This window comes from Gossypium hirsutum, chromosome D01, assembly GCF_007990345.1.
Source record: "Gossypium hirsutum isolate 1008001.06 chromosome D01, Gossypium_hirsutum_v2.1, whole genome shotgun sequence".
In the NCBI taxonomy this organism is placed as follows: Eukaryota; Viridiplantae; Streptophyta; class Magnoliopsida; order Malvales; family Malvaceae; genus Gossypium; species Gossypium hirsutum.
Window position 1 is genome coordinate 50,594,479 of NC_053437.1, and position 13,600 is coordinate 50,608,078.

Genomic DNA, 13,600 nt, shown 5'->3' on the forward strand with positions numbered 1-13,600 from the left:
TGCCAGCCCAAAGTAGCAAGTGGCGCTCCCGCCCAGCAGCCAGCGCCTTGAGTTTCGTGCTCGACGTTGTTGTCTGTCTTGTGGGTCCATTTGCTATTTTAAAATCAAGATGCATGATTATTTTATCTTTTCGAGTATTTAAGTTTAAGTTTAGTTTGTAATTTTAGTTTGAAATCAATTAAAATTTCGTAAACTCTATAAATAGGATCTTAGAAGAAAAATGAAGGATCTCCGTTTTCAATTCTAATTCGATTTGCATTTTATTTTCTTTATGGTTTGTTAAATTCTTCTTTTCTAATTAAAGTAATATTTGAAGTTTGATTCTATAAGTTTGTGAGATTTAATTGCTCTTAATCTTTTTCGTGTTCTTTAATTTTTTTTCATTTTTTTTAGTTACAATTGTTCAAGTTTGTTAAATATGCTACCAGTATTTGATAGCTTAGATAATTAGTAGATCAATTGGTTTCTAATAATTGTGATGATTGCATGATAATTTGAGTAGTGTGGGTATGCAATCTAACTTTAATAAACCTTGATAGTGCATTTGTTGGTCAGAATTGAGTCACTTTCGCTCTTTAAGGCTATTGATAGATTAAATTCTGAGAGATCGTTATTTGTCAATAAGGGAAGTAATTAATGATAATTGTCTTTGCTACTGAGAATGTAAAAAGATATTAAGTTATTTAGCGATCGTCGATAACTATAATTAATTTATTAAAAAACATTAAATTTTTATTTTTAAGTTTTTCTTTAAACAAAACCTCCTTTATTTTAATTATTTTAGTTGCAGGAATAAAATTTTTACTGGTCTTTAAGAATGAGATCCTCATTGCCATTTTCTACTATTCACTTTTTTCAAGTCATTTTTATTTTGACAGTTTCAACAACCATACAATGAGTCGTGCTTTAGAAAAATTTTAAAGTCTTCTACTCAAATTTATTTAAGTCTAATTTTAAAAATATGATTATATTAATATGTATAATTAAATTTAAATAAAAATATTAATTTTAATTCAAGCCAACTGGCATGATTACAATCAAACATGCTCCAGAAATTAATTCGCATAGTCTTAGATTATGTAAGATAACATTCGAGATGGATTCGAATCCAATCATGGACATTTTTTCTCCTTGATATCAACATAGAAAATAACTCAATCTAATGAGAAGCACAATGGTAGAAATATCGTAATCACAACAAAAATTATTTATGATAAAGGATTTAATTAATATTAGGTATTTTCAATTTAGGTTTTTTCTGTTATGATATTTGTTGTAATTGAATGCAATTTTTTGTCACATTCACAAACCCAATTTAAAATAAAAAGAAACTTAAAAAAATTGAAGAGCTCACTTTACGTGGACTCCTTGGCTTCCCAACTTTAAACCAATCTAATACTTTATGTTTTGATTTGGATCCTATTATCAAAAAATTCTAATAATTGGATAATATATAGGTTAAATGGTACTATATATATATATATATAACTTTGATATAAATACTAACAATTTCAATTCAAAATATTAATATAGTCATGTAAGATAAAAATTCTTGCCATTATTTAAGAATTCAATGAAAAGTGATTGATATATGTGTTGGGGATCAATCTATATGAATAACGAGAAAATAAAAGTAGAAAAGAATAAACACAAACAATTTACATGGAAAACCCTCACTGAAGGATAAAAACTCACGAATAAAGGAGGTTTTAACTTTTCATTAAAACAACAAACAAAGAGCAAACCCCAAATATCTCAAATACAAAAGTTTTCTCAAAAACTCTCTCCAAAACTCTTTAACAAATCTCACGCAAAAGACATAAATGCAAATTTGATTCTCTGAATCTTAATCAAATCTAAACAGGTTGGGAGAATAAATCTTGTTGAGAGTAAAAAAAGTGACTGTATTTGAGCATTAATTATCGTCTTGTCATGACATGGCCTACCTGCTCGACACAACATCGCAATCTTGCTTGGGTACTAAGTACGTCATGTCATCCCGACGTCTGGGACCTTCTCGTCCTGACATCACACGTCATTTTACTCCCCTTTAGTTTCTCATCTTAGGTGCCCGCAACGGATCTGATAAATGTGAGTTACACCCTACAGGATGCATTTGAAAATCTATCATATTTCTTTTTAAGCAATTTGAAGAAAGCATTGATAATGTGTATCATATAATCATTGATTTATCTCCAATCAAATTCATACTAGATTATAAGAACCGATGTATTACCAAAGTGTTCATTACGTGTCCAAACAATTATAAGAAGTATCGATTCGCATATCCAAATTCAACGTATGTACCGGAACTAGGCTTTGTTGAAGATTTACCACAAATAAAACCTTAGAAGAGTTACTAAAACTGGAAAGCTTAGTTGAACAGCTGTTAAAATTCAACATATGCACCAGAACTTCGTCCTACACCATTTGTTGAATCAAAAGAGGCATGTGGCATGGATGGTTATGAAAAGAAACCAAAGGAAGCGACCATCTGATCTGTAGTTGCACTGCTACTACACCAACCACCATAAGCATCCATGTTCATCAGCTCTGAGTAGTTAAATGGATCGTCGAAAAGCTTCCACAAATCCTGCAAGAAAAATCCACAATTTTCCATCAATATTACTCACAAAACCCACCTAAGATTCATCCATTGTTAGAATATATATATCAAAATTTCAAAATAAAAACCCCAGAAAAGAAGTACATATATCAAGAACATGAAATGAATCGAATATCGAATTCTGAAGACCAAGTGATTCCCAGTCAAAAAATTAACTTAACTCAAAATACTATGTAACGAAGTAAGATAAGAAATTGCTGAAATTAGTAAAATTTTCCTTTTATTATTATATTCAAATGAAATTACAAAGAAAAAAAATTGTTTTTGAACTGATCTATGGAATATGAAGCTCCTTAAAATCCCTAAAAAAGAACCCAGAAATCTAGAGGAAGAAAAAGAGTTACTATAAAAGCAAATCTGAGTAACTGAACTAACGAGATTTCAAGTAGAGGACGAGAAAATTGGAATTCTATTAGAAGAGTTACTAAAACTGGAAATTTTAGTTGAAAAGCTGTTATAATTTAAGGTTTTAGAATATAAGTGATGTCTGAAAGATTGTCTTTGCTTTCTTTATATTTGTGGGTATTTTTGGATTGAAAAACATGAGCAATCAATAAAATAAAAACGATTACGTTTTAAAAATTATTAATCATGTTTTGTTCATCTTTCTCTTTAATAATCTTTGATTCTTAGTAGTTAGAGGGAAAATTTTGTAGCTGTCTTTGTAAGGTCGATAGGTCGTTAGGTTAATTGTTGTTGGCATTGCTCGTACTTTATTATCATTGTTTTTATAATTAGATTAAACTAATTAGATTGGGAAGTGGTTTGGATATCTGTTCGAAATAAGGGATTGGATTGATTGATCCGCATGTAACAACCTGATAGTTAAAAGTGTCTGAAAGCATATTTCTAGGATTCCGTACCCGTAAATTGGACCCGTAAATATTTTTATTAAATATTTACGAGGCTAGCTTAGTAGCTAATTAATTTTTGGATTAGTAAATTTTGTGAAGTTAGGAGTTATTAAGGTATAGGGACCAAATCACGTAAGGGTTAAAAGTTAAATTATAAATTAAAATAAATTAAAGGGACTAAAGAAACAATTGTACCATTATTTCATTAAAGTGGACGGCGTTAATGATGATTATATATACGTTATGATAGTTAATAATAATAATAATAATAATAATAATAATCAAAAGAAAAGAAAGAGAATGTTTCATTCTCTGTTACATGCAAACAAAAAGAAAAAAGAAGAAAGAAATAGCAAGGAGAAAGAAGAACGCACAGCTAAAGGGGTTTGAAGTTCAAATCTAAATTGGTTAGTGTAATTTAGTTTTTATACCTGTAATTTTTATTTTTTGGGAATTTCGGTACTTAGGATTACCCAACCCATGTTGTAATTTTTAGTATTGCTCAAGATTTTAGATGTTGACATTATTGAATAATTTATGTATTAGGTATTAAATAGATAGATTTTTAAGTTGAAAATGAAAAATGACTATATTGTGAAATAAATTGTTGATTTTGAGCAATAGGGACTAAATTATGAAAAAATTCAAAATTTAAGGGTCGAATTGAAAAAGAGGAAGCTAAATTTAGCCTAGAGTGAAATTAGTATAAAAATTTGAGTATAAATGTGGAGGTTTAAATTAGTCTCGATTTAGGGACTAAATTGAAGAATAAGTAAAATATAGTGTGAAAATTAAAATTTAATGTAAAATTAAAATGCAAAATATTAATGTGATTTAATTGTTTTATTCCGTAGCTAATGTCGTACAGGAATCCTCGAATAAAAAGGGGAAGGATAAAATCGACGTCAAATAGCTCGAAATTCACGGTTTATGTCTCTATAATCTGAATTAAATAGTAGATTGTTGCATATTTAATTGTTTGCATATGATGAACATTGAGGTGAGTACTTGGTACTTGAGATTAAATTGAATTTAAAGTGGATTGAAAATAGATTGATTTTGTATATTATGAAATAAGTTAATTAAATGATTATTGAATTGATTATATGTGATGATGTGAATATATGTGAAATTAAGACATTGATTGTATTGAAAAGTGAAATGAAACCCTATTAATTATTCGGGTTGAGTCGGATATAAATGGCATGCCATAGGATAGGAAGAGTTCAGGGATTACTTCGACTTCGAGTCGATGATGCACTGGGTGCCAATTTGCTTCAGTTTAACCGAGGATACACTGGGTGTCAATTTATATAGCGCTAAGCGCAGTTATTACTTCGGATTTATCCAATGAGGCACTGGGTGCCAAACTGGTGTGTTGGTTGGATCCATGTATCGTCCGAATCCGAGTCATGTTAATAGGGGAAATTAAATAATAAGTTTATGTGATTAATATTGAAATGACAAAGATGAGAAATGAAATATAAAATGATGAAATGAGATGTGAAACTTGAAATGAATTCAAGTAGTGATAAAAAAGATGAATCATGTCATTGCATGAGTTGATATATTCAAATGTTATATGAAATGCCATTGATATATATATATTTGAATATGTGAAATCTTAGTAGATGTGAATAAGGAATGAGCAAAAAATATATTATTGAATTGAAACTTTTGAACATAGCTTACTTGTTACATATTGCATTTTAAATACTTATATCAAGTTTATATTATTCGGATTATAGAAATACCATTGAGTTTTACTCAGCGTGCGGTTTTGTTTTTCATGCGCATGCTAGGTATTGTTCGATTTATCGTCGACTCAGCTTCAAATCACAAATCCCGAGCTCAAGTGTGGTGATATCTTATTTCGTAATGGCATATACCTAGGGAGTCTTTTGTTGATATTGTTTATAAGGTGTTGTTATCTTAGTTGCTAGTGAAATAATGGTTAAATGTGTATATGGTTGTGGTTGAGGCTATGTTGGTATGTTAGCCTAGTTTATATTTTGATATGTGATAGTTTAAAGTTTGGTAGCTTAGCATAATGTTTAGTATGTGCTTAGCTTCAAATTTGGTAACTTTAGAAGTTGAAAGTCAGTTCAAATATGATAAATGTGATATGAAAGAAAGTCTTGAATGTTTGATGTGTTGTTGATATATTTGAACATATAAAATGTGGTCCCAATGAGGGTACATTGGTTAGGCATATTCGGTGATGAATTAGGTGTATTTTGAACATGTTTAATCGTGTTTTGAATAGGTTAAATGATTGGTAAATGAGTTGCTTAGTGTCGAAGTAAGTAGAAAAGCGTAAACTTGAGTTTTAAGGTACTTTTAGATGCACACAGCTTTGCCACATGACCGAGTGTCATACATGGGCAACACACATAGGTGTGTGACCCAAGTTAGTGAGTCACACGGGTAAAGACACGGACGTGTGTCTCAAGTTAGTGAGTTACACGATCAAAGGCACAAGTTGGGACATGACCGCGTGCCCCAACTTCGAGAGTCACACGGCCTGGCCACACGTGCATGTATCCCCTATTTTTAGAAAATTTTAAAAATGACCCTAAACTTCCAGAATTGTTCTGAATTAGTTCCTACCTATTTTTAAACTATTTTTAGGGTCCAGTAGACTCAAAATAGGGGTTGTAAAAGTAAATTTTACTCTGAATTGGAATGGATTAGCAAACCTATATTTAGTGCATTCTACTAACATCATCAAAGATAAAATAAAAAGATAATCGTAGATGGAATATGGATCAATACTCTGATGCTATTAAGAATAGTCTTGTATGTATCCGACTTCTAGCATTCAAGAAGGGATAAATAGTGATAAGAGTGTAGACAGTGGAATACTAATTTTAGCATTGCATAGCATGATTAGTTATTTGATTATATAAAACACTAATACATAAATATTAAATTAGCATGTATTGCTCCCTATATATTATAATGTAAACGGTTAGCTTACATGTCTAATTAAGATTGATTATTTGTTTTGAATTGTTAGTAATGTCCGTGACCCTAATCCAATGACGAAGAGGAATTAAAGGTGTTACACCGCAAATCAGTTGAATAAGGCTAAAATTGATTAAATTGGTGGTTTAACTTATTGAATCAATTTTTTTATTTTTAATATATATTTTTTATTTTTATGATTTTTAATAATTTTTTCAATTGAGTTGATCAATCAAAATTGGTAATGTGATTAGTTTAATCATCCGTCTAGTTCTAAAGACCTTGAGATAGTTTTCCTATATTTTCCCATTCTTTTCCTCTCTTATTTTAAATCCCTATTTCTTCGGTAGTTGTTGGCAACTTTTATTTTGGTTGTCCTTATTATGACTGGCTACAGAGAAGTGGGATCTTGGGGATCAATGCATTGGTTTGTTTATCAATGGCTATCATAGTTGTTGTATTGAGTTTCTTTCATAAATAAAATGTCTCTTATATTAAAAAATTTATGTAAAATAATTCAATAATTAATTGAGTCTTCAATCGAAAATAACATTCAATTGATATTAAATTTTATAATAATGTGCACAAAAGATACTTTATAAGTTCAGATACTGAATCTATTATCGCTAAAATCACACGATTACTCGATTAAAGTCTTAATAGGTAAACGATCCATTAGTATGCATATTAACTATTTCTACCATTAATCAAGGTTGTAATGAACAATGCGTTTGATGAACAATTCTATTTTTATTCATTATATTTGTTTATTAAGCTAAATAAATAAACATGGACAAGATTTTAAAGTTTGTTTATTTAACGAATTGAACATAAACAAAGTTTGTTTATTTATATTCGTTTAAAGCTTGTTTAATAAATATGCCTTGAGAGTAAATATTCCATAACATCGTATGAGAACAATATCCAAATAAAATCAAGATGTAAAACCATTAATATATACATTATATATATATAAAAAAGAAATGAAGTATAAACCTGTTCAAACCATGGTCCTTGCTTCATCAATGTTGTTTCACCATCAGATTCGAAAGATGAGCTTTGAACCTGATCCGACTTTTTATTATCTAATAATGAATCATTACTTGAAATTTTGATTACTATTAACATAATCTTAGAATTCCAAATGCTCAAATATATTTGTTATTATCTTTATCCTATGTTTTGAATTATTGTTTTATCTTGTTTATATTTTAAATATAATAAATAATATTTATATTAGAGATGTCCATGGACCAAGTACGACTGAGTTTAGGTCAAAACCTAACAAAAATTTAGGCCCGTTAAATGAGTTCAACATAAAACTAAGCCTAAAATTTTGCCCAAATCCGAGTTGGATAAAAATGCTAAAAATCAGGCCTGGTTTACCTGTATTAAAATTTTTTATATAAAAAAATTAAAAAATATAATTTGACAAAAACACTAAAAACATTAAAATAAATGTTTCTCAACAAATTAAAAAAAGTCTTTATACTTAAATTATACTACGATAGGTATAACTTAACAAACAAATTCTTCTAAAATAGTAGCAAAATAAATAAAACAAAAATTATACAATATCTAATCAATAACAACAAAATAGTAGCAACATAATAATGAAATGGCAACAATACTGTGACAAAATAGTGGGAAAACAACATCAAAACTTCAGTTTTTTTTTTCAAATTCAAGCCGAGCCAGGCTTGAGGCAAAAAAAACCTTACCCAATGCCTAATTTATTTTCTAAACGGGCATTATTTTTTACCCAAACTCATTTTTTGAACCTATAATTTTGTCCCACTTGTCTCTATAAATAAAAGTTTCTGTTAATAAAACAAGTGAAGTCATTTCATAAGTCTCTCGTTATGTAATTAATGTTTTTTTCCATGATTAGGTTCTGTATCAATAAGCTTTGCTTAATAGGTTAAGCCATTTCTAATGTTGAAGAAAACCATTATTCAAGTAGTTTGTGTACTTAGAAAACCAGATGACTGTAATGATCTCATTTCTAGGCCAACATTCTGTATTGAAAGAGTACCCACTTTTTTTATTTCAAGTGAAATAATAACATCTATTCTTTAAATAAATAAAAATATAATAAAAATCAACATTCAATTTCCTACCATTTTGTTGGAAGCTTTGGATTTGTCTCCACTACTAGTGTCTCCATAATACAAATTTTTGCAACCTTTCATTGTTTCCATCCCTTTTAGATTTAACTCAAGATGTGAAAGAAATAAAAATAAAAATAACTTTCGAAAAATTGAACTAAATAAATTAGTATATGGACTTACCTTTTTGTGACATTTCTATCCTATTTTGATTGCAAACCAAAGCTTCCTTGATCTCTGCTTTTTCACCAACAGGTTCATCTGAAGAACATTGTGGCACCAACCATTTATAATAAAGACGGATTAAAATATGCTTTTTCAATAGTTTAATTTATTTTGAATTAAATAAAACAATTTTCTCTTTATTTTATTTTAGTATCTTAATCAGTCAAATACTCATATCAACATTGACATTTGAGTTCGAGTAACATTGTAGTTAATAATAAGTATAAATCAATTACCAATGTTGTTAGAATCATTGGCAATATCTTCGATACTTTTAGTTTCTTCAAGATTCAAAGATTTGAAATACTTTACCGGATAATTATCCTCCTGGTCCATCTTCCTTTTTCTTTTATCCTATGAAATGAGAAGGATAATTCAATTTCATAGTGTATGAAAACAAATCAATGTAGATCACTTCTAGTCATAATTCACATGCGGTGCCTACCGTAGTTTGTGTGGGTTCTTGAATTTTTCATCACCTGTGATAGCAAATGAACTTAGTTAAGTGATGAAATAATATAGCTCTAAAGAATAGATTGTACCCTCTAAGTGATGCGTAGGAGATCAAATAAAAGATTCTAAACAAATTAGGAGTAACGACTTACTTTCTTTTGGAGTTACCAACCAATTTTGACTGCATAACAAAGCTTCATGGTCTCGGGGTTCAAGTCGGCTGGATTCGTGGTCATGACACTAATATCTAAACGTGGTGTAGAAACTAATACTGGCATTGCGAGCCATCTTTGCAAGTGTAGGGAACTTTTGAGAATTAACACGCCACCAACCGTGTCTGCAACTATGGGAAGCAAAAACTCTCTTTAATACAAGTCAAGCTCTGAATTCGATGAGGTCATCCCATTAACGTTGCTTGGAGATGCAAATTTACTGAAGTGGTTCACAATATAATCTTTTGCGGTCTCACTTGTCAAATATTTGGAATCATCCAAGTCTGAAATAGATGCAGTTAGGTTTTGGATTTTCTTTACTTAACATGTCTTCAAGTGGTCTTCAAGCGTGAGGTTCCACAGCCACATAGTGTTGGATAATCCTTGAGGCAATATTTACATTTGGCTTTTGTTTACTTCAAACCTAACAAAGTGCATATCTAATTCTTGTAAATTACTTTGTTAGGTTTAAAGTAAACGAAGAAAGAAAAACCAAATATAAATATTGCCTCAAAGATTATTCAGAACCAAACTACTATGGAACCTCACGCTTGAAAGACCACTTGAAAAGATGTTTAATAAAGAAAATCCAAAATCTAACTGCATCTACGTCAGTCTTGGATGATTCCAAATCTTTGACAAGAGAGACCGCCAAATATTATATTGTGAACTACTTCAGTAAATTTGCATCTCCAAACAACGTTAATGAGGTGGCCTCATTGAATTCAGAGTTTGACTCGTACCTAAGAGAGCCTTTGTTTCTCATGGATGTAGACATACTTGGTTGTTGTCATGTTGATAATTATCTTCCTTTTCCTTTTATCCTATGAAATGAAAAGGTATTAAGATAATCCAATCTTAATAGTGTATGAAAAAAATCAATGTAGATCACTTCTAATCATAATTCACGTTTGGATGATTCCAAATCATGAACTTCATCACCTATGATAGCCAATGAACTTAGTTAAGTGATGAGATAATGTAGCTCCAAGGAATAGACTAGACCCCTAAAGTGATGCATAGGAGATCAAATGAAAGGGTCTAAACAAATTAAGAGTAAAGACTTGCTTTCTTTGGGAGTTACCAATTAATTTTGACTGCATACTAAAGCTTCCATGCCCTCGGGGTTCAAGTTGGTTGGATTCGTGGTCATGACACTAATATCTAAACATGGCGCAGAAATTGATATTGGCATTGCAAGCTGATCGCGAGCCATCTTTGCAAGTGTAGGGAACTTTTGAGAATTAACAGGCCACCAACCAAGTATGTCTGCAGCTATGGAAAGCAAAGGCTCTCTTAAGTACAAGTCAAGCTCTGAATTCAGTGAGGCCACCTCATTAACTTTTTTTTTTTTTTTTGTATTAATAACTTCATAAAAAAAATACAGACTCACTCCCACAGTGTACTCCCCCTCTTTGTTAAAATTTTCGGTACTCAGATTTATGACATCTTTGTTGCCATATATATTGCTCTTCTTCTAATACTTCATTTTGATATCAAACCCCCTTCCCCCCCCCCTATCATTACTGAACTAGTTAAAACACCTTTCTAGGCCTTGTATGTAAGTTATAACAGTGACATTCAAAATCAAAATCTACTTAGAAGGAATTTAACTAGATTTAGTAAAACTTTGAAATCAAAATCTATATAGAACTTCTTTCTGTGAAAAAAGTGAGAAGCACAAGTTGAACCAACAATATTCAGTATTTGCTATGTTTATGATGCATCTCCACAGTGATGAAAATAAAACGGGAAATGAGAATTCTTACTTGAATCAACTTCTAATTTTGCTAGTTGAGGAATATCGTCGAACAGTGGGAAGGCCAGGCTTCAGATTTCTGAATGAGGGAACAGTGGGAAGATTAAACAGAGAAGAGGGAAGCGACAGTGACTAGTGGGTGTGTGGTGGACCGTTGGTGACTGCCGACTGGTGAACGATGATGGTGTTGGGCTGGTGGCCGGTGGTTGTCGGAGTGGAGAAGGCAAGTTAATTTTGTTAGGGATTTAGAAATTAGCTGTTAAATAATGGAAATTAAGAATTTTATCTTTAGCTTTTTCCTATTCCAATTTTCCAATTTCAAATGGGTACCCATCCTAATTATAGGCTATTTTTCTAAATTGACTCAAAATTATTGAATATTTATGGAAATGACTCACCTAACAATTATACGTATAAATTATCTATTTTGAACAGTAAATTTCGGTACTGTTGTTGTCATTGACGGCACCACCCCTCATGACCACCCAATCATTAGTTGGTTTAGTAAAAAAAATTATGTTATTGTGTGTCGTCGTTAACAGCACTTCCACTTCTATTAATTCACTTTTTTAGTTTTTTCTCTTAAATTCATTTTTTTAATGTTATGAATTTTCTTCTTATATAGAAAAAACAAGTCTGGTGAGCATGTTAAAAACATTTCATCCCGTAGAACAGGTATTAAAAACAGCATTGAACAAGTTTACAAGTATATACAACTTCAAATTTACAAAAATTGATACAACTTTTTAAATTTACAAATATCAAAACTGGCGGAAACCAAAAGTTGTATGGTTGCGGGGTGAAATGTTGCGAATTTAATTTTTTTTTTACATTAGAAGAAAATTCGATACATTAAAAAAAATTCATTCAATTTCTTTAGAAGGGAAAAAAAATAAAAAATGTTTGATTTAAATAATAGATCTTGTAAGTGTGAAATAATACATTATCCTATATCTATTAATAAATTTTATTGTAACGACCCAAAAGTTAATAGTGTCGAAAAATATGATTTCAGGATCCCGTTTTTATAAACCAAACTCATAGTTATTTTTACTAAATATTTACGGAGTGATTTTATAAGTGAATTGAATTTTGAATAAGTAATTTTGTCAAATTAACAATTAATTAAGTTAAATGGACTAAATTATAAAAGTGATAAAAAATCAATTGCTTGAAAAATTTTAATTAGAACATGGAATAGGGACTAAGGTAGTAATTATAAATGTAAAAATAATTTTTTAATAATTTTTAAATATTAAATCTAATACACTAATTTTAATCTATATAAATGATACAAAATTATTTTATTAAAATTATTGAAAATAAAATTTTATCTTTATTTATAAAATTTGCTTTTCAGTTTTCAAAAATAAAAAATGAAAATCATTTTATGAAAATGAGAATAAAAATAATAATTGGAAATATTTTTAGAAACCAAACAAAAATATAGTTTAGAAAAATATAATTTTTGTAACACCCCATACCCGTGTCTGATGCCGGGACAGGATACGAGGCATTACTGATCTTAAACACAAGCAACCATATAACCGGGCCATAAAATTTCATTCAATTTAAAACTATTTATACACATGCATACCGTCCCTTATAAGGGCCTACGAGGCCCTAAACATACGTTGGAAGTGGTTCGGAACTAAACCAGAAACTTTGGAACACTAAGAAAATTTTAATGTTTTGGAGGGTCACACGCCCATATGGCTCGGGACATGCCCGTGTCCTCAGCTCGTGTAACTCTCTGCTTATGACATCATCAACAAATGAGGGTCCCACAACTCATCATGTATAATGCAAACACAACTCACATCACAAGACTTTGACATATAATTAATATATATATAGGCTTACAAGCAATTAGCCAATATAAGTCAAGTTACATGGCTACACATAAATCAAACATTTAACCATTACAAGCCAAAACACTGGCCAAAACATAATAACTCATACACAAAATGACTGAGTCCCTATACATGCCATAAACTTTGAATACGTTGATACCGATCAATAGCTTGATAGTGTGATAGAATCTCCGACGATCTCCAACCCGAGCTAGTATTTGTGACACTATAGGAAAAAGAAAGAAATGGGGTAAGCTATATAGCTTAGTAAGTTGGTATGTAAATAATAAGCAATCTGTTAACATGCTTTTACCAATCCTCACAATATGTTCTCAAGATAATACAATCATAATTGTACATAGTTCCACTATTTACTCATGTTCACATCAAGCTATCTACTCGAGTCATAGTCACTAAATTATTTATATCTTGCTCTACGGAACTTCAAATTATGACCCGCTTGATTTTCCTGAAACTAGACTCACATATCTTCTTACCATAAAATTTTCAGAACTTTTGGCTTAGCCAATAAATACAGTTAAT

The 13,600-nt window shown here is 30.3% G+C and overlaps 1 long non-coding RNA gene across 7 annotated transcripts; it reads right to left on the reverse strand.

Annotated features, from left to right (window-relative positions):
- Nucleotides 1-1,643: 1,643 nt before the first annotated feature.
- LOC107921079 (uncharacterized) lies at nucleotides 1,644-11,794 on the reverse strand. Of its 7 annotated transcripts, XR_005909493.1 has the most exons (8): nucleotides 11,215-11,727; nucleotides 10,530-10,720; nucleotides 9,386-10,269; nucleotides 9,226-9,259; nucleotides 9,093-9,134; nucleotides 8,739-8,816; nucleotides 2,237-2,593; nucleotides 1,644-2,103 (listed from the first exon to the last, which is right to left on the reverse strand). It is a non-coding gene; the product is annotated as an uncharacterized lncRNA (long non-coding RNA). The 7 variants fall into 7 exon arrangements; XR_001690925.2 differs by lacking the exon at nucleotides 10,530-10,720 and having other exon boundaries at nucleotides 1,650-2,103; nucleotides 8,568-8,816; nucleotides 9,386-9,869; nucleotides 11,215-11,719; XR_005909491.1 differs by lacking the exons at nucleotides 1,644-2,103; nucleotides 2,237-2,593 and having other exon boundaries at nucleotides 8,495-8,816.
- Between the last annotated feature and the right edge of the window lie 1,806 nt (nucleotides 11,795-13,600).